Raw genomic sequence first — 18,548 nt, 5'->3', positions numbered from 1 at the left:
GATGGACTGGCCACCTGTCCAGAGTGTTTCTCCGCCTTCGGCCCGAGACAGCTGGGATAGGCTCCAGCACTACCCGTGACCCTGCATAGGATAAGCGTCTATATTATATGGATGGATAATTATCATCAATTTTTCCTTATGCAAACAGAATACAAAAGTTCACGCAGACTGTCCAAACGAAGCTGAATAGACTGTTTCTTCTGATTCTTTTTTCTGATTCAAATCTAATGTTGTACTGATGTTCAACTTTTACATCAATACAATGTTGCGTGTCGGTTAATAATAAACACTTGTCTTGTGACCAGACTGTCATTGATTTCCCTCAATTGGTCATGTAACTTAAGTAGCATGTATATGGCTCGCAAGGGTGCCAACATGTACCGCTTGACGTTTATTTATGCACTTGGAGACCTTCACCGATAAGGCATCTGCTTTATGTGAGGTCTCAGTGTCCCTTGTCAGTTGCTTTCATTTCGTCAGAGGCTCAGGAGGAATTTGACAGGTTTATCTTTGTACTCAAGGACAATAGGAAGGAGACAATGTGGAACAAACAAGACAGTGTTAAGACTATCTCCTTTGGGTTGCTGACAGTCAGTCACTGATCCCCAAACGCGTCAACGCAGGTGTTGCAAATTCACTGAATGACATGATTTTTTTGGCCATTTTGACTGAAATCCGTTTAGGTTTTTGTAGTCTGAACAGGACAACAACACAAAAAATCCAAACCACATCTGTAGGTGGTTTGGAATCCTCTTAAAATTGGAGTTTTGTTAATGTGTCTCAGCCTGAACGGTCAGATCAGACATCATTTGTTGTGCACGACAGGTTGTTTTGTCAGGTGTTGTGAAGAGAAGACATACCGCATTCCAAATGACATACATGATGCATTAAAAGGGCACTTAAAAGGGGAAACAATAATGATGGCCATGCTGTAAGCCAATTTTCAATAAAAAATGACTTAAAAAGTGAGCTCAGAATGACCGTTTTATTATACCTTTCAGCACCCTGACAGTGGAAGGTAAAGTCTATGAGGGGAATAGGGCATAGGAATGATCACTTCTGAATGGAATCCACCCATGTGTAACATATGTTACAGGTGGCCAAAGCAGTGCAAATAATAATACAGACATCGGCTTTACCCACCCAAAGAGCTGCGCTAAATGTGCAGTAGCGAGCCACCACAAAATGATAAAAGTATTGAATGTCTCGTGCAAATATGGGACACTTGAGCATTTTGAACGCTTCAATACAGGACGGGGCTCATGATACCAATGTTCTACAGAACCCATGTTCTCTAGTTGAAGGTGCCACTTCCATGGACCACAATCTGTGTGTAACCTAATTGAAAAGTGACTGTGCAACTGAACACTTCCAAAGGTTCAATCAAAATAATGTACCTCTGTTCTTGGTTGATGCTGTCTAGTTGTATGACATGTTCTAGATGAACATGAACCTTGCTCAAACTATCAAACGACATGATTAATATTAACTTTACTTTGAGGAGAGCTTTTATGTCCATTTCTTACAACAATATTTTACTCTTAATCTGTCTTGATGGAAAAAGACATGAATGGATGTTGGTCACAGAGATCACGCAAGCTGTTCTTCTCAATCATTGAGAAGCAGCCATTAAGAATTTCACAGGTTATCTTTGTCCTCAAGTGTGAAGACAAAGAAACAATGCCGTGTCAACAATGAAGGCCCGAGTGAAGCGTTCGCACCAGCTGGAAACTGACCTTGGCCCTTATGGATTAAGCGGTGCCTACTAGAGTAGATAAAAAGCATCTAGGACAGACATAGTGAAATGACATGGCTTGTCCTTGAGCAAGGTATAGATCAGATGCTTCAAACAATCAGATGCCTTCCCTTTTGAGTCAACATTTAGTAACTACTGATTTGAGCTACAATGTAACAGACATTTGTGAGCCAAATGTCAAAGAGAAATCTAGGGTTGAGTACCTTGGGTTAAGTGCTTTAATGAGCACAGTGGTCAAATATGGCATGACTGTTTCAGTAACTTTCCAGTTCTTTGGAACTGACCCCAAAACTTGGTGCCAGTAGCCGAAGCTCCAAAAACATCACCACATATGCATTCTTCCCCGCAATGTTCATACCTAAAAAGGAAACTGATTTGGCATAAAGGTGTACAGTACTCCATGCCATTAGGGTTTAAAAATCATTTTCTGATTTGATTATGACTAAAAAATATATACATTTATTTCTTTTTTGATGGTGTATCAAAAAATTAAAATGGCATGGTTACACCCTTATACCCCTGCCTCTAGCAGTCACCCAGCCCATCTGTATCCTCACCAAACTCGACTCTAACATGCTACCTAAAATTCCTGCAACCATATTTAGACAAGCTCTTACATTATAAAAGGGGTGGAGAGTAAATAGACTCAGACAGGTTTTCTTCTTTATCATCAAACGGTAAGTCATCAGGGACGCCTCAGACTTTCTGAATGCCTGACCTTAATGACAATTACGAAATTAAGAAATGTCTTTATTGTATATAACCTCTCAGCCATAGAGTGGTACAGCATAACATTGGTGTTCTTGTAATGTAGGTCTTTAATGACTATAATGTAACTGATAGGTGGCAAATGTTTGATGTTAAACACAAGTAACACTGCCTTATCTTGTTTGTGTGTGATCCTAGGACAGTAAAACATCAGTTTCTGGAGAAGTGAATTACAAAGGTACTGTAAGTGATCTTGACCACACTCAACACAATATCAATGACATCATATCTTATCTACAATGGAGTAATACATGAGATATATACACATATACAGTATATTAGTAGATTAGACTTTATACATGTACACGTTACCATATAAAGTGGCCCCAAAAAGTAAGATACTTTAAGAGACATTAAAAAATGTCTGTATGTCATTGCATTAGATAATTAAAAGTACCTGCCAACAAATGATGCAATGAGAACTTCACTTTTCTGAGCAATTTTTGCTCTTTTAATCAAATGTTGTCTTGGTGATTTTTAGTGGAAGTAAGAAGTCAATTTACACAGGTGTCCTAGCAGAGGAACCACAGGTGGAGTTCAGCACATTATGAACAGGTTTCACTAATGTTTGATAAACACAAAGTGCGTACTTTGTCTTCATTTTGAAAACTATCTATTGTTATACCTTTTCAAACCTAACATACTTCGTTTTGTGAAACCTTTTGCTTGAAATGTGTGCTTGAGCTATCTTAAATACCAATTGCTTTCATATTTTTTTATCTAATGCAATGACATTCAGACATTTTAAAGTGTGGCGTAAGTGTGTAGATGCCTTTTCGGGTTAAGGACAACTGTATTATAAACAGGGTGAAAGATGGGTGATGCTGCGATGGCAGAATTTGGACCTGCGGCTCCGTACCTCAGGAAGTCGGATATAGAGCGTCTGGAGGCCCAGACTCGCCCCTTTGACATGAAGAAAGAATGTTTCGTCCCTGATACTGAAGAGGAATACCTTAAGGCATCTATCATCAGTCGCGATGGTGATAAAGTCACCTGTGAGACTTCTAAAGGGACGGTAAGTTCAAGCTTCAGTTGTGGGGTTATGATTAATCAAATGGATTTTAATTGATGTTACAATGTACAATTGCCTTGTCAATTACCCTACCCAAAAGAGTACAGAATTCACTGTGTTATGTTTAAAGTAAAGGCTTACTCAGTTTGGAATACCTTGATTGCAGTTTGGAAATTCACATGTTAATTTAGCATATGATATTTAAAAGAACATCAGCATGTGTTTAACTATCCAAAAGGCTAACAAGAGCTAAGAGCTAAATGACCTCTTTATGTAATGAATTCTAATAAGTGAATTAAACTGTAACATTGACAACATGGATGGAAAATAAAGTCAAAAATCTTGTGTGCCCACAGACAGTAACTGTGAAGGAGGCTGATATTCATCCTCAGAACCCGCCAAAGTTCGATAAAATTGAGGACATGGCGATGTTCACCTTCCTTCACGAGCCCGCTGTGCTGTTTAACCTCAAAGAGCGTTACGCAGCCTGGATGATCTACGTGAGTCAAAACTTGCAGTTCGAGATCTTAGACGACCATAAAACTACCCACAGCATCTTATTATCTCTTGTTCTCTCTTCTAGACCTACTCTGGGCTCTTCTGTGTCACTGTAAACCCCTACAAGTGGCTTCCAGTGTACAATCAGGAAGTTGTCATTGCTTACAGAGGAAAGAAGAGGAGTGAAGCTCCTCCTCACATCTTCTCCATCTCTGACAATGCCTACCAGTACATGCTGTCAGGTGGGTCGTCACTTCTTAACTTGGTGAGAATGGTGCTTTTACTATAAAATATTTTATATAAAAGCATGTCTTTTCAAAGAAAAAGTATGGACTAATAAATTAAGTATCTAATAATTGGAAATTAATGAACAGTATGCAACTATGTGTATGATTTAACACAGGGGTTTTCAAACTTTTCGATGCCAAGGACCCTCAAATATGATGATCCCCTTGTGAGGGACCCCCTTCCTAAAATATAAAGGCAATATAAAGGGAAACACTATAGCTGTCACAATGTTCTCTTTAATTTTTGTTCTTGGTGAACAAAACCTATTTCTATTGAGAAACCACAGAATATACAGTATATGTATATATATATTCATATATATACACATTTACAATTGTTTTTGCACCTGTATGCATTCACGCATAACCGTGCTTACATTAAAAACTCGCAGGATGGGCATTATGACGGTGATGAACATTTTACCATTCATGCATGCTGCCACATTACCACATTTATCAAGAGCGTCCACGCCTCACGTAATGCATCCTTTCACAAATTCATCAGAGCTGTGTATTTCCACCTTGTTTCCTAGATTTCTCACAGCTTCCACCGCATACTGATTAAACTCAACAGACATTCGGGACCCACTTTATTTTGGGTATTTTTAACTACTATGTACTTAAGAATTGGATACAATGTTCTTATTATGTACATATATGTTGCTGCTGAATTGTACTTGCATTTAAAATACCTGCATTTAATTACATCTGAAATTACACTGTTAACCTTACACCTAACTCTACCCTAAACCTTAACATCTACCCCTTACACTACCACTACTCCGAAACATACAAAAGCAAAAGTGAATCTTGTGAGAATTTTGCAGAACAACATGTTGTTATACAATAAATACACTGTATTGTATGTATTATAATGTTAGTACATAGTAGTTAAAGACACCTAATATAAAGAGGGACTGACATTTGTATGGATTCCAGTTGGAACACTGATCATTAATTTAACCTTGATTCAAGAAATCTCTAGGCTTTTCCAATACACTGATTTTTGTGCAGATTTTTTCCTGTCTGCACGGAAGCAATATCAGAAGTAAGTGGCCATGCAAGCACTCAGCATAGTGGAACATTGGCTGTTAAAATGATAATGATAATGTCATATTTGGTAAATGTTAACACATTTTCTTATTGAAAAATACATTTTAACACTTTCTGAATTTTCCAGGAGACCCCCTTGAAGGTTCCCGAATCCCCAATTGAAAACCCCTGATTTAATAAATACACATTTTTTTTTTCTTTTGCAGACAGAGAAAACCAGTCCATTCTTATCACGTAAGACTATTTCTGTTTAAGTAAGATGCTGGGATTTTACTTTATTTGTTAATTTTAAATATGCATTCTTAATTTTCCAATAACATTTTTATGGTTTATATTTACAGTGGAGAATCTGGTGCTGGAAAGACTGTAAACACCAAAAGAGTCATTCAGTACTTTGCCAGTATTGCTGCTGGTAGTGGCAAGAAGGACACCAGTGAAAAGAAAGTTAGTAACAAATCACGTAAAACACTATTCTGTCACATACTGTAATTAACAACATCATTTTTTTTTTTTTAAAAAACATATTTACAAATTTGGCAATTTCTCTAGGGTACTCTGGAAGATCAAATCATCCAGTGTAACCCTGCTCTAGAGGCTTTCGGTAATGCCAAGACCATCAGAAATGACAACTCATCTCGCTTTGTGAGTGCTAACTACTTTTAGTTGCAGATTGTTTTTGCAAATAATTTTCATCTTGTAAATTTCTACACTTCACTTCCTTTCAAACAGGGCAAGTTCATCAGAATTCACTTTGCTGCCAGTGGCAAGTTAGCATCTGCTGATATTGAGACTTGTAAGAATGATCTTTAATTACTTGTGGAAATGTCATTCATGACTCTTCTACTCTATGCATGTGTAAAATTGTTTTGGCTACTGGGCACTTGTTGCTATTGACCAATGCCTCCCTTGGGAATCCACTAAACAGATCTTCTGGAGAAATCTCGTGTGACTTTCCAGCTCAAGGCTGAGAGAGACTACCACATCTTCTACCAGATCCTGTCTCAGAAGAAACCAGAACTATTAGGTGGGAAGAAAATGTGTTACAGCAAGACATGTCTGTAACACATAGCAGAATGATGTCTAAGTGTTTTGTGTCTTCTCTCACAGAGATGCTATTGATCACAGCAAACCCTTACGATTACGCATTCATCTCCCAAGGAGAGACGCAAGTGGCCTCTATTGATGATGCTGATGAGCTGATGGCTACTGATGTGCGTTATCCAAAACATCATTAACATAAGTTTGATAGAGACTTCTTAAGTTTTAGAACAAAAAGTAACTTGTATTAAAAGTAGAATATTAGTCATGTTATGAATTTTACATGTTCTCTAGGAAGCTTTTGATGTGTTGGGCTTCACCCAAGAGGAGAAGAACAGCATCTACAAACTGACAGGTGCCATCATGCACTACGGCAACATGAAGTTTAAGCAGAAGCAAAGAGAGGAACAGGCAGAGGCTGATGGGACTGAGGGTCAGTATTAGGACAAATGCTGATGCATTACATGCAGTTATTGGTTGATGGATGATACTTTAAGATTCAACCACCTTCTATTATTGACTACAGATGCTGATAAATCAGCTTATCTGATGGGCCTGAACTCTGCTGATCTTATCAAGGCTCTGTGCCACCCAAGAGTTAAAGTCGGAAATGAGTGGGTCACCAAGGGACAGAATGTCCAACAGGTGGAAACTACTTCCTGACATCATAAACATACATAACCCAACTGTAATTACACTTTTTCTTTAGCATTTAAATGTATTATCTCTACTGAACAGGTGTACTATGCCATTGGTGCTCTTTCCAAATCCGTGTATGAGAAGATGTTCCTTTGGATGGTTGTAAGAATCAACCAATCCCTGGACACCAAGCAGCCTCGCCAGTATTTCATCGGTGTGCTGGACATTGCTGGATTTGAGATTTTCGATGTAAGTGTAAAAGTTTAGGTCCTGTTCCCACATTTTCCTTGTTTTCCCCCATGTCACAAAGCTGTTAATTATTCTCAGTAATATCGTAAAAAAAAAAAAAAGACCAATGACATTGGCATCTTTTTTCTAGGGCAGAGTCGAAATGAATTTTTGTGGTACTCAATATTGTCACAAATATTATTGATTGAGCTTAACTTGTATTGAATGGAATATTGCTTTAAATCTTAAAGCACAGATGACTGCTTCCCATGTTTACATTATCTGTCAAATCTTTCTGTTTTGCTCCAAGGTAAACATGAAAACTGATTTGCTGATGCCTTAAAAATTTAACAATTTAAACAACCATCTATAAACATTATGTTGTTCATTAAAGGTTTCAATACTGTCTGTACTCCAAAATTCAATCAAATTGAACGCTCTTTGAAAAAGAGAGAACGCTGTGAACACTCTAGAGTGATGACATAAAAGAATCGCAGGATCGGTTGTTTCGAACTGTGAAAAAACTGATTTACGGTAATGGATCAGACTTCACAACTTTACAGGGAACTGTGAAATAAGTTTCATATGCTTTTTTTTTTTTTTTTTTAATCTCCCAGTCCCAATCTTTGCCCTTCACTCATGTTGACAACCCACACTTTTAATCTGTTCTAGTTTAACACCTTTGAGCAGCTGTGCATCAACTTCACTAATGAGAAGTTGCAGCAGTTCTTCAATCACCACATGTTTGTGCTGGAACAAGAGGAATACAAGAAGGAGGGTATTGAGTGGGAGTTCATTGACTTTGGCATGGACTTGCAGGCTTGTATTGATCTCATTGAAAAGGTGAGTTTTTAAAATAGAGAAATCTGAAGTATAGAACAAAAAACAATTATGTCCTATACTTGTCATCTAATCTGAAACCTCACATTCTATTTTTCTGCAGCCCATGGGTATCATGTCTATCCTTGAAGAGGAGTGCATGTTCCCTAAAGCCAGTGATGCCACATTTAAAGCTAAGCTTTATGACAACCACTTGGGGAAATCAAACAACTTCCAGAAGCCCAGGATTGTCAAGGGTAAACCAGAGGCTCATTTCTCCCTGGTTCACTATGCTGGCACTGTTGACTACAACATCAATAACTGGCTGGTGAAGAACAAGGATCCTCTTAATGAGACTGTTGTGGGCCTGTATCAGAAGTCCACCATGAAACTGCTGTCTAACCTGTTTGCTGGCTATGCTGGTGCCGATTCAGGTGCACTGCATCAACCAAATAATTTAGGACAAAAGAATCCTAGAAATTAACAATTGATACTTTCGTAAGATTTATTTATACATAATACACATAAGCATGGTTTATATTTCTTTCAATAGCCGCTGAGGGTGGAGGAGGTGGCAAGGGTGGAAAGGAGAAGAAGAAAAAGGGCTCCTCTTTCCAGACGGTGTCTGCTCTTCACAGGGTAACAGAGTGCATTTCATACTGGAATACAACATTCTAGTAGTTTCTGAATGTCTATCGACAACAGGACAGCCTAAAATATATTTCAATCCACAGGAGAATCTGAACAAGTTGATGACCAATTTGAGGTCAACTCACCCTCACTTTGTGCGCTGCCTGATCCCCAATGAGACAAAGACTCCTGGGGCGATGGAGAATCCTCTGGTTATGCACCAGCTGCGCTGTAACGGTGTGCTGGAGGGCATCAGAATCTGCAGAAAGGGCTTCCCCAACAGGATCCTGTATGGAGATTTCAAGCAGAGGTATATTTAACTTTGATTTAAGATTTAAGTATCAAAGTTTTCATTTATTTCTTTATAAAATGAGTGTAAACATCTATTCAAAAGCGTTCACTGAATGTGAATCTCAAAATTGATTAATAATCTTTTTATTGTGATAGATACCGCATCCTGAACCCTTCTGCTATCCCTGAGGGACAGTTTATTGACAGCAGGAAAGGAGCGGAAAAACTACTAGGATCTCTGGACATTGACCACAACCAGTACAAGTTTGGCCATACTAAGGTATCAAATCATGTTTCAAAATGGATTCAAAAATAAACATTTTTTTCCACATTGTTTGTCTTTTTTATTTTATTTACATGTAATTTGTCTAAAATGTGATTTTCTTGTTTCTTATTAAGGTGTTCTTCAAGGCTGGTCTCCTGGGTACCCTTGAAGAGATGCGAGACGATCGTCTTGCTCTCATCATTACCGGTATACAAGCAAGAGCTCGTGGCATTCTATCAAGAATTGAGTTCCAAAAGATTGTTGAGCGCAGGTTAGCAAATAGATTGCCTTAATACATAAAAAATAAATAGCTAATACTTAGCTTTAACACTATATTACTTTTCAAAATCATTTTTGTAGAGATTCATTGCTTGTGATCCAGTGGAATGTGCGTGCCTTCATGGGGGTCAAGAATTGGCCCTGGATGAAGCTCTACTTCAAGATCAAACCACTGCTAAGATCTGCTGAAGCAGAAAAAGAGATGGCAAATATGAAGGAAGAATTCCTTAAGTTAAAGGAAACTTATGCCAAATCTGAGGCACGCAGAAAGGAGCTTGAAGAGAAGATGGTTTCTATGCTCCAAGAGAAGAATGACCTGCAACTCCAAGTCCAAGCTGTGAGTTTATGAGTTTTGATAATAAGGTTATGGTTGTGTTGATTTTTTCAAAGGCAAAAAAGTACACATCGATTTTCCATATGTGTAAATAAAACAGGAGCAAGATAATCTTTGTGATGCTGAGGAGAGATGTGAGGGTCTGATCAAGAACAAGATCCAGCTTGAGGCCAAAGCCAAAGAGCTGACTGAGAGACTGGAGGATGAAGAGGAAATGAATGCTGAGCTGGTTGCAAAGAAACGAAAGCTGGAGGATGAATGTTCTGAGCTCAAGAAGGACATTGATGATCTCGAGCTCACTTTGGCAAAAGTGGAGAAAGAAAAACATGCCACTGAGAACAAGGTCAGTTTTCAAAAATGATCATGTTAAAGACTTAAATATTATGTGTTAAGAGTCTCTGATACAATGACACAATTCTACAGGTTAAAAACCTGACAGAGGAAATGGCAGCTTTGGATGAAATCATTGCCAAGCTGACCAAGGAGAAGAAAGCTCTGCAGGAGGCCCATCAGCAAACGTTGGATGATCTCCAGAGTGAGGAAGACAAAGTCAACACACTCACCAAAGCCAAAGCCAAGCTGGAGCAACAAGTGGATGATGTGAATAGTTTGTTGACATCTCTTCATTTTTTTTTTTATGCAAATGTTATTAAACATTTAACATGAAAGAAAACAACATTCTCAACACAGGTACTCTATAATTTTTTGTTTCAGCTTGAGGGTTCCCTGGAGCAGGAAAAGAAGCTTCGAATGGATCTAGAGAGAGCAAAAAGGAAGCTTGAAGGAGACTTAAAGTTGACCCAAGAGAGTGTGATGGACCTAGAAAATGACAAACAACAGCTAGAAGAGAGGCTTAAAAAGTGTGTTTTCAAGAAGATGCAATAATTAATCAAGAACGTAACCAAGAATCAGAGTCCTTCTTCATAGAGATAATCAATAATTTCTTTCAAAACAGGAAAGATTTTGAGATCAGCCAACTCAATAGCAAGATTGAAGATGAGCAGGCCATGGCAGCCCAGCTCCAGAAGAAACTGAAGGAGCTGCAGGTAAGCTTTTAGTCTTCTTAACAAGATGGATAGTTAGAAACTTAGAAATGCTAGCTTTAATTTTTGTTTCCTTCACATTACCAGGCTCGAATTGAAGAGCTTGAAGAAGAGCTAGAGGCTGAAAGAGCAGCTCGGGCTAAAGTTGAAAAGCAGAGGGCAGATCTGTCCAGAGAACTGGAGGAGATCAGTGAGAGGTTGGAGGAGGCTGGTGGTGCCACTGCTGCCCAGATTGAGATGAACAAGAAACGTGAAGCCGAGTTCCAGAAACTGCGCAGAGACCTTGAAGAGGCCACTCTGCAACATGAGGCCACTGCTGCTACACTGAGGAAGAAACATGCAGACAGTGTGGCTGATCTGGGAGAGCAGGTTGACAACCTTCAGAGAGTGAAGCAGAAGCTTGAGAAAGAGAAGAGTGAACTCAGACTGGAACTGGATGATGTGGTCTCAAACATGGAGCAGCTTTCCAAGTCCAAGGTCTGTGTGATATTCACATTTTTTACCCAGTTATCCCCATAGTTGAATTTCTAACTGGTCTTCTAACTTCTCCTAAATCTAGTCAAACCTTGAAAAAATGTGCAGGACACTTGAAGACCAGATGAGTGAGTATCGGACTAAATATGAAGAGGCACAACGCAACATCAATGACTTTACCATGCAAAAAGCTAAGCTGCAAACTGAGAATGGTATGTTTTATCCCATGGTAACATCATGTACTCTAGGAGTAATTTATTATTAAAACAACATACTGTTAATATTTTAATTGCATTCAAATTAGTTGTGCTTGCTTTAGCCAGGTGATTTTGCTACTGACATTAATGATGATTCAGACCATTCAGCTTATTAAAGAGATGGATGCAATGATCTTTACAAAGATTTGTTGTACAATGTCAAAAATACCATAAAATTAACACAGTAAAATTATCATTTGAATCAGACCAATAAGCAATTGTGGTCATGGGTGAATGGCTGAGCGACGTCTATGGAGAGTAAGGCCGAGAGGGTGAGTACGGTAAGGACTGACACCTGTGGGAAATCACCTCTAACAACTGTTTTGTGTTTGCAATGGTAGCGGAGAGGGATTTTAAGGGCAATCCAGACCGCCGGGGGAGAGAGAGTTGCACGCAGCAATGTGTTCATGTGTGTGGTCATTGTGTGAGAAATAAAAAAGCACGTTGGATTGTTACCCATCTCCCACTTCCTGCTTGAGAGTTAAAAAGAACCTTGTTACAGTGGTGCCGAAACCCAGGACAGAGCAAGGATATGCTGCCATGACGTCTTAGCCACTGAAAGAAGTCTTCAAGTTTCTCGCCAGCATCCCCCACGCACAACAGCAGGCCTTCATGGAGCTAGAAGAAGCGTTTTGAGGTGCTCCTCCTGGCCCAAGCGGAGGAACGGTGGGTGATGCGGAGCTTGCTGCCCCAGGAGGGGGCTTCAGCCACAACCCCAAAAGCAGCAGGACCCCATGTGATGCTCGCTAAGATGGCACCACAGGATGACCTGGAGGCCTTCCTGGAGCTCTTCGAGCACACGGCCATGCTCACAGTGGGTGGTCCATCTGCTGCCGCTGCTGTCTGAGGAAGCCCAACTCGTGGCACAACAACTCCCGGTTACCAACCTCCTGAAGTACTCAGATTTGAAGAAAGCCATCCTGCAACGGGTCGGCCGCAGCCCGGAACAGCAGTGCCAGTATTTCCGCACACTGTTGCTAAGCGAGGTCGGCTGCCTGTTTGCCTTCGCACAACAGCTCCGCAATGCCTGCAGATGGTGGTTGCTGGTTGAAGAGGAGAATGATGCCGACGACGCCATCAACATCATGGTGCTGGAGCAGTTTGTCTCCCAGCTGCCGAAGGGGATGCCGGAGTGTGTCCAGTGCTACCATCCGGCGTCACTGGAGGAGGTGACCCAGTTGGCTAAGGACCATATAACGGTGTGTCCGGGGGATGGCAAGCCCTTTTAAACTCTCTGAAGGAGGAAGTGGGAGATGGGTAACAATCCAATGTGCGTTTTTATTTCTTACACAATAACCACACACATGAACACACTGCTGCGTACAACTCTCTCTCCTTCGGTGGTCTGGATTGCCTTCTTCGCTCTCACTGCAAACACAAAACAGCTGTTAGAGGTGATTTCCCACAGGTGTCCATCCTTACTGTACTCACTCTCTCGGCCTCGCTCTCCACAGACATTGCACGGCCACACCCCCATCACCACGGGAATCATTCAGTAACACCCTAGCAACTCTGCAGCCTTGCCCTAGCAAATATTCGGAGCACTCTAGCAACATGATCCAGCAATTTTCCATCACCAGAACATTGCAGAGACATGGGGGTGGACTCGCGCAATGTACTGAGGCCCTTTGTGTGCCCCTTAAGAACTTTGAGGGCTTGAGGCTACAGAACATTGTAGAGACATGGGGGAGCTTGTTTGACTTTGGGAAAATGCACTAAAGCCCTTGGTGCGACATTGTGGCAGTGAGTTTTGTCACGGCAAGCACCACTCACATTTTCTTTAGAAAATGTAAGTATGTAAATTTCATTGTAAACTATCAAAAGGGGAACTTACAAGGCAGCTGGAAGAGAAGGATTCCTTGGTCTCTCAGCTGACAAGAGGCAAGCAGTCTTACACCCAGCAGATTGAAGACCTCAAGAGACAACTAGAGGAAGAAGTCAAGGTATATTTTATTTTCTCAAAGTATTTGTTATCTAGTGTCTATTTCTCTTTATCCTTAACAAGATCTTTCAAAACATCATGTAGGCTAAGAATGCCCTGGCCCATGCAGTGCAGTCTGCTCGCCATGATTCTGATCTGCTGAGGGAGCAGTATGAGGAGGAGCAGGAAGCCAAAGCTGAACTGCAGCGTAGTCTCTCCAAGGCAAACTCTGAGGTGGCTCAGTGGAGAACCAAGTATGAAACTGATGCCATCCAGAGGACTGAAGAGCTGGAGGATGCCAAGTATGGAACAAAAAAATATAACATTTAAACTTTGAGAGATCTTGTACTTCTTGAAAAACAAAAGCCTCAAATTTTTTTATAATTTATTCTGTTTATTCATGAAGGAAAAAACTTGCTCAGCGTCTACAAGAAGCAGAAGAGGCTGTGGAAGCAGTCAATGCTAAATGCTCATCTTTGGAGAAGACCAAGCACAGGCTGCAGAATGAGATTGAAGATCTCATGGTTGATGTGGAGAGATCCAATGCTGCTGCTGCTGCTCTGGACAAGAAGCAAAGAAACTTTGACAAGGTGAAAAAACATACAGTACTTGTAAATAAATAACTTTTCTTTTCAGTTTTACCCTGATCCCCAAATATAGTTAATCAAAATGTATCTCTGACTCTGTCATACAGGTCCTAGCTGAATGGAAGCAGAAATATGAGGAGTCTCAAAGTGAGCTGGAAAGTTCCCAGAAGGAAGCCAGATCTCTAAGCACTGAACTTTTCAAACTTAAGAACTCTTATGAGGAATCTCTGGATCATTTGGAGACCATGAAGAGAGAGAACAAGAACCTCCAAGGTGTCGTTAAGTTATTTGAGCATTCTACTAAAATAGTGCCATATTTGTCTCAGCTTTTTATGTATTTACCATAACTTTTTTGCTTATTAAAACAGAGGAGATTGCTGATCTTACTGAGCAAATTGGTGAGAGTGGAAAGAACATTCATGAACTAGAGAAAGTTCGTAAGCAGTTGGAGCAGGAAAAGTCTGAAATTCAAACTGCTCTGGAAGAGGCGGAGGTATCTTAATTGTGTTAGGTGCCATTTTATCTAACTGTTAAATAATGGGCCTTCAATGTGTTTTATATATATAATAGTGACCCCAAAGGAGAAATAGGCAAAATCATGATTAAGAACTCATATGATTTGGCAGGGTTCCCTTGAACATGAGGAAAGCAAGATACTGAGAGCCCAACTTGAGTTCAATCAGGTCAAAGCTGACATTGAACGTAAGCTGACTGAGAAAGATGAGGAGATGGAGCAGACCAAGAGAAACCAGCAGAGAGTGGTGGATACCCTCCAGAGCTCACTTGAGTCAGAGACTCGCAGCAGGAATGAAGCCCTCAGGCTGAAGAAGAAGATGGAGGGAGACCTCAATGAGATGGAGATTCAGCTCAGCCAAGCGAACAGGCAGGCAGCAGAAGCCCAGAAACAACTTAAGGGCCTACATGGACATCTCAAAGTACGATATCTTAAAATCAAAATTTGTGTTGCCAAAATGAAATCCCACAAAGTTATGCAGTGTTTTATTTGTCAAATCTGTGCTTCACAGGATGCCCAACTGCAGCTGGATGATGCTCTCCGTGGTAATGATGATCTCAAAGAGAACATCGCCATTGTGGAGAGACGCAACAATCTGCTGCAGGCTGAACTGGATGAGTTGAGATCCCTGGTGGAACAGACTGAGAGAGGAAGGAAACTGGCTGAGCAGGAACTGCTGGACGTCAGTGAGAGGGTTCAGCTGCTGCATTCTCAGGTAAGGCAAACCAGAACAAGTCAAACAACCTTAAACCCTCTTTTGGTACTTAGTGTTATCTATAAATTACTGTATATTATTATCAATATTATTAATGTTCAGAACACTAGCCTGCTGAATCAGAAGAAGAAGCTGGAGGGAGACAATTCTCAGCTTCAGTCTGAGGTTGAGGAGGCCGTACAGGAGTGCAGGAATGCTGAGGAAAAAGCCAAGAAGGCCATCACTGATGCTGCCATGATGGCAGAAGAGCTGAAGAAGGAGCAGGACACCAGTGCTCATCTGGAGCGCATGAAGAAGAACATGGAGCAGACCATCAAGGACCTGCAGCACCGTCTGGATGAAGCTGAGCAGATCGCCATGAAGGGAGGCAAGAAGCAGGTCCAGAAACTGGAAGCCAGGGTCAGTTTATGAGACTCAGTTCTAATAATACATTTTGTGAAGATCATTATAATGATTTAAGACCATTTGGATTTAGAGCTTCAGAGTTGGTAATTGATAATTTTTTTTTTGCTAGGTGAGAGAGCTGGAAAACGAGGTGGAAATGGAACAGAGAAAAGCCAGTGATTCTGTCAAAGGAATCCGTAAATATGAGAGACGCATCAAGGAGCTCACCTACCAGGTCACTTTCTCTGACATATAAATTAATACCTTTGTATTCATACTATCATTATCAAAAGCATATGGGTGACAGTGATGTCACTTTACACCCTGTGACCATATGCAGACTGAGGAGGACCGTAAAAATCTGAGTCGTCTGCAGGACTTGGTGGACAAATTGCAGCTGAAGGTCAAGTCCTACAAGAGAGCTGCAGAGGAGGCGGTATGTTAAAGATAACTATTTCTATTCATTTGTGTCTTTTATGGAAATATTTTTAAAAATCTTAATAGACAGAGAATGTTTATCTCTGAACTTGGAACATAATAATATTGCAAGTGTATCAAATTGGAATTTACAAGATCATTAACATAATATCAGGGTGATATGGCTGTCAGCAGCCATATCACCCTGTATCTCAAGACTGTTTGCCTACTGAAGCTAAGCAGGGTTGAGCCTGGTCAGTACCTGGATGGGAGACCTCCTGGGAAAACTAAGGTTGCTGCTGGAAGAGGTATTAGGGAGTCCCACAGGGGATGCTCACCCTGCAGTCTGTGTAGGTCCTAATGCCCCAGTACAGTGATGGGGACACTAAACTGTAAAAAGGCACCGTCCTTCGGATGAGATGTTAAACTGAGGTCCTGACACTGTGGTCATTAAAAATCACAGGACATTTTTTGAAAAGAGTAGGGGTGTAACCCTGGTGTCCTGGCCAAATTTCCTCCTTTGGCCCTTATCAATCATGGCTTCCTAATAACCCCCATCCATTAATTGGCTCCATCACTCCACTCTCTCCTCTCCACCAATAGCTGGTGTGTGGTGAGTGTAATGGTGCACTATGGCTGCCAACGCATCATCCAGGTGGATGCTGCACACTGGTGGTGGTTGAGGAGAGTCCCCTGTTCACTGTGTAAAGCGTTTTGAGTGTAGTGTCAGAAAAGCGCTATATACAATTTATTTATATATATATATATATATATATAAAAATCTATAAATGCCCAATCACTTCCTGACAAGAATGCATTGTTGTTTAGGAGGAACAGGCCAACTCTAATCTTGCAAAGTTCCGTAAGCTGCAGCATGAGTTTGATGAAGCAGAGGAGAGAGCTGATATTGCTGAATCTCAAGTCAACAAACTGAGGGCCAAGAGCCGTGATACTGGATCTAAGGTAAATTATATCAGTTACATAATTTACTATTTAATTGTCGGCAGTGACCGGATAAAACAATCTCAACTTGGATCATTTTTTCTGAAATCCTCGGTATTTCGAAAAATTTTGAAAAGATAGGTACCATTCAAAATCAACACTTACTTGAATGCATACCCAGTGTATAAGGTGATGCATTGAGCAATGCTTTTTCTTTCATTTTACACAGATAACCACTTAACACTTGGCTCACCAAAGTTTTAAAGATACCACTGCATTAGCTTTTAAAATGTATGCCTAACAAAACAGTCTACTTAACAGTAAATAACATTTTTTTTTCAGAAAGCAAGATAGTACCTTCTACCCAATATTGTTTTCATGTATCTTCCTCTCACAGAAAGGGCACGATGAAGAATGAAGCTCTCACATGGATCTTTCTGAAAGGCTTGTTCAGTGTGACTCAGTGCCTCTTCCTTACATGATCTCATTACCTGTAGTTCTGTAGAATAAAATAATATGCAAATTAGTCCCTGCTTCTGCATTTTTGTTGTTTTTTTTAACACTGAGATGCCATTGCATTCATCTTAAATACATTGGGGAAAATCATATTATATTATATTCTACATTATAAAGAAGCTACTCAGGGATTTCATTGAGACTTGATGATTATCCTTTACAAAATGCTTATTAATCTAGCACCTAAAAAGTAAGAATGAGAGAGAGAGAGAGAGAGAGAGAGAGAGAGAACACATATAACACTATATATAAATGTAAAAATAAAAATGTTCCATCATCATCAAGCAAACACAAAATATGCAATTTATATTACAAAAGTCAAAAGTTTCCTCTAAATGTAACATTATTGATTAATTTACATTATATGTGATGTGGGGGTCATTAAATGTGACAAGGAAATGTTTTTAAGTAGATTTTGTTTTTGTTCATTTATGGTCATATTACGTCTACACTTACCCCCACATTGAATTAAAGTATACAGTGTCTAACATTCAAATATAATTGAAGACCAGAGATAAAATGCTGTTCCATCTCAACAACAGCACTCACCTTTCCATTATAAGAACACATTATCCTCATATGGAATGTCTCAAATTCATTGAGTGTGAACATATGTGTTTGTGTCTGTGTGTGAACACATTTGTATATGTGTTTAATAAGAAGCTATGATGGACAGTAATGAGCCCAGTACACCTTCAAATAGTTTTCACGTTTTGACAACAATTCGTAGTTTTAGCAAAGCATCAAAAAATACTTTAGTTGATTTGCAGGTGATTTCTTACCTTACAAAAGAAGAGATTTCTCCATTGTCCTTGCATTTGAAAAAGGATAGAAAAGGGCACTTTTTAAGTACCAAATTCATCATTATCTCTCTAGGTAAT

The 18,548-nt window shown here is 40.0% G+C and overlaps 1 pseudogene; it reads left to right on the top strand.

Moving 5' to 3' along the window:
* Positions 1-2,418: 2,418 nt before the first annotated feature.
* On the top strand, positions 2,419-18,435 carry LOC127434657 (myosin-7-like; annotated as a pseudogene).
* The last annotated feature ends 113 nt before the right edge of the window (positions 18,436-18,548 follow it).

This window comes from Myxocyprinus asiaticus, chromosome 44 (genome assembly GCF_019703515.2).
Source record: "Myxocyprinus asiaticus isolate MX2 ecotype Aquarium Trade chromosome 44, UBuf_Myxa_2, whole genome shotgun sequence".
Lineage (NCBI taxonomy): Eukaryota > Metazoa > Chordata > Actinopteri > Cypriniformes > Catostomidae > Myxocyprinus > Myxocyprinus asiaticus.
The sequence above is the reverse complement of the archived record's forward strand: the minus strand, read 5'-3'. Positions and strand labels throughout refer to the sequence as shown.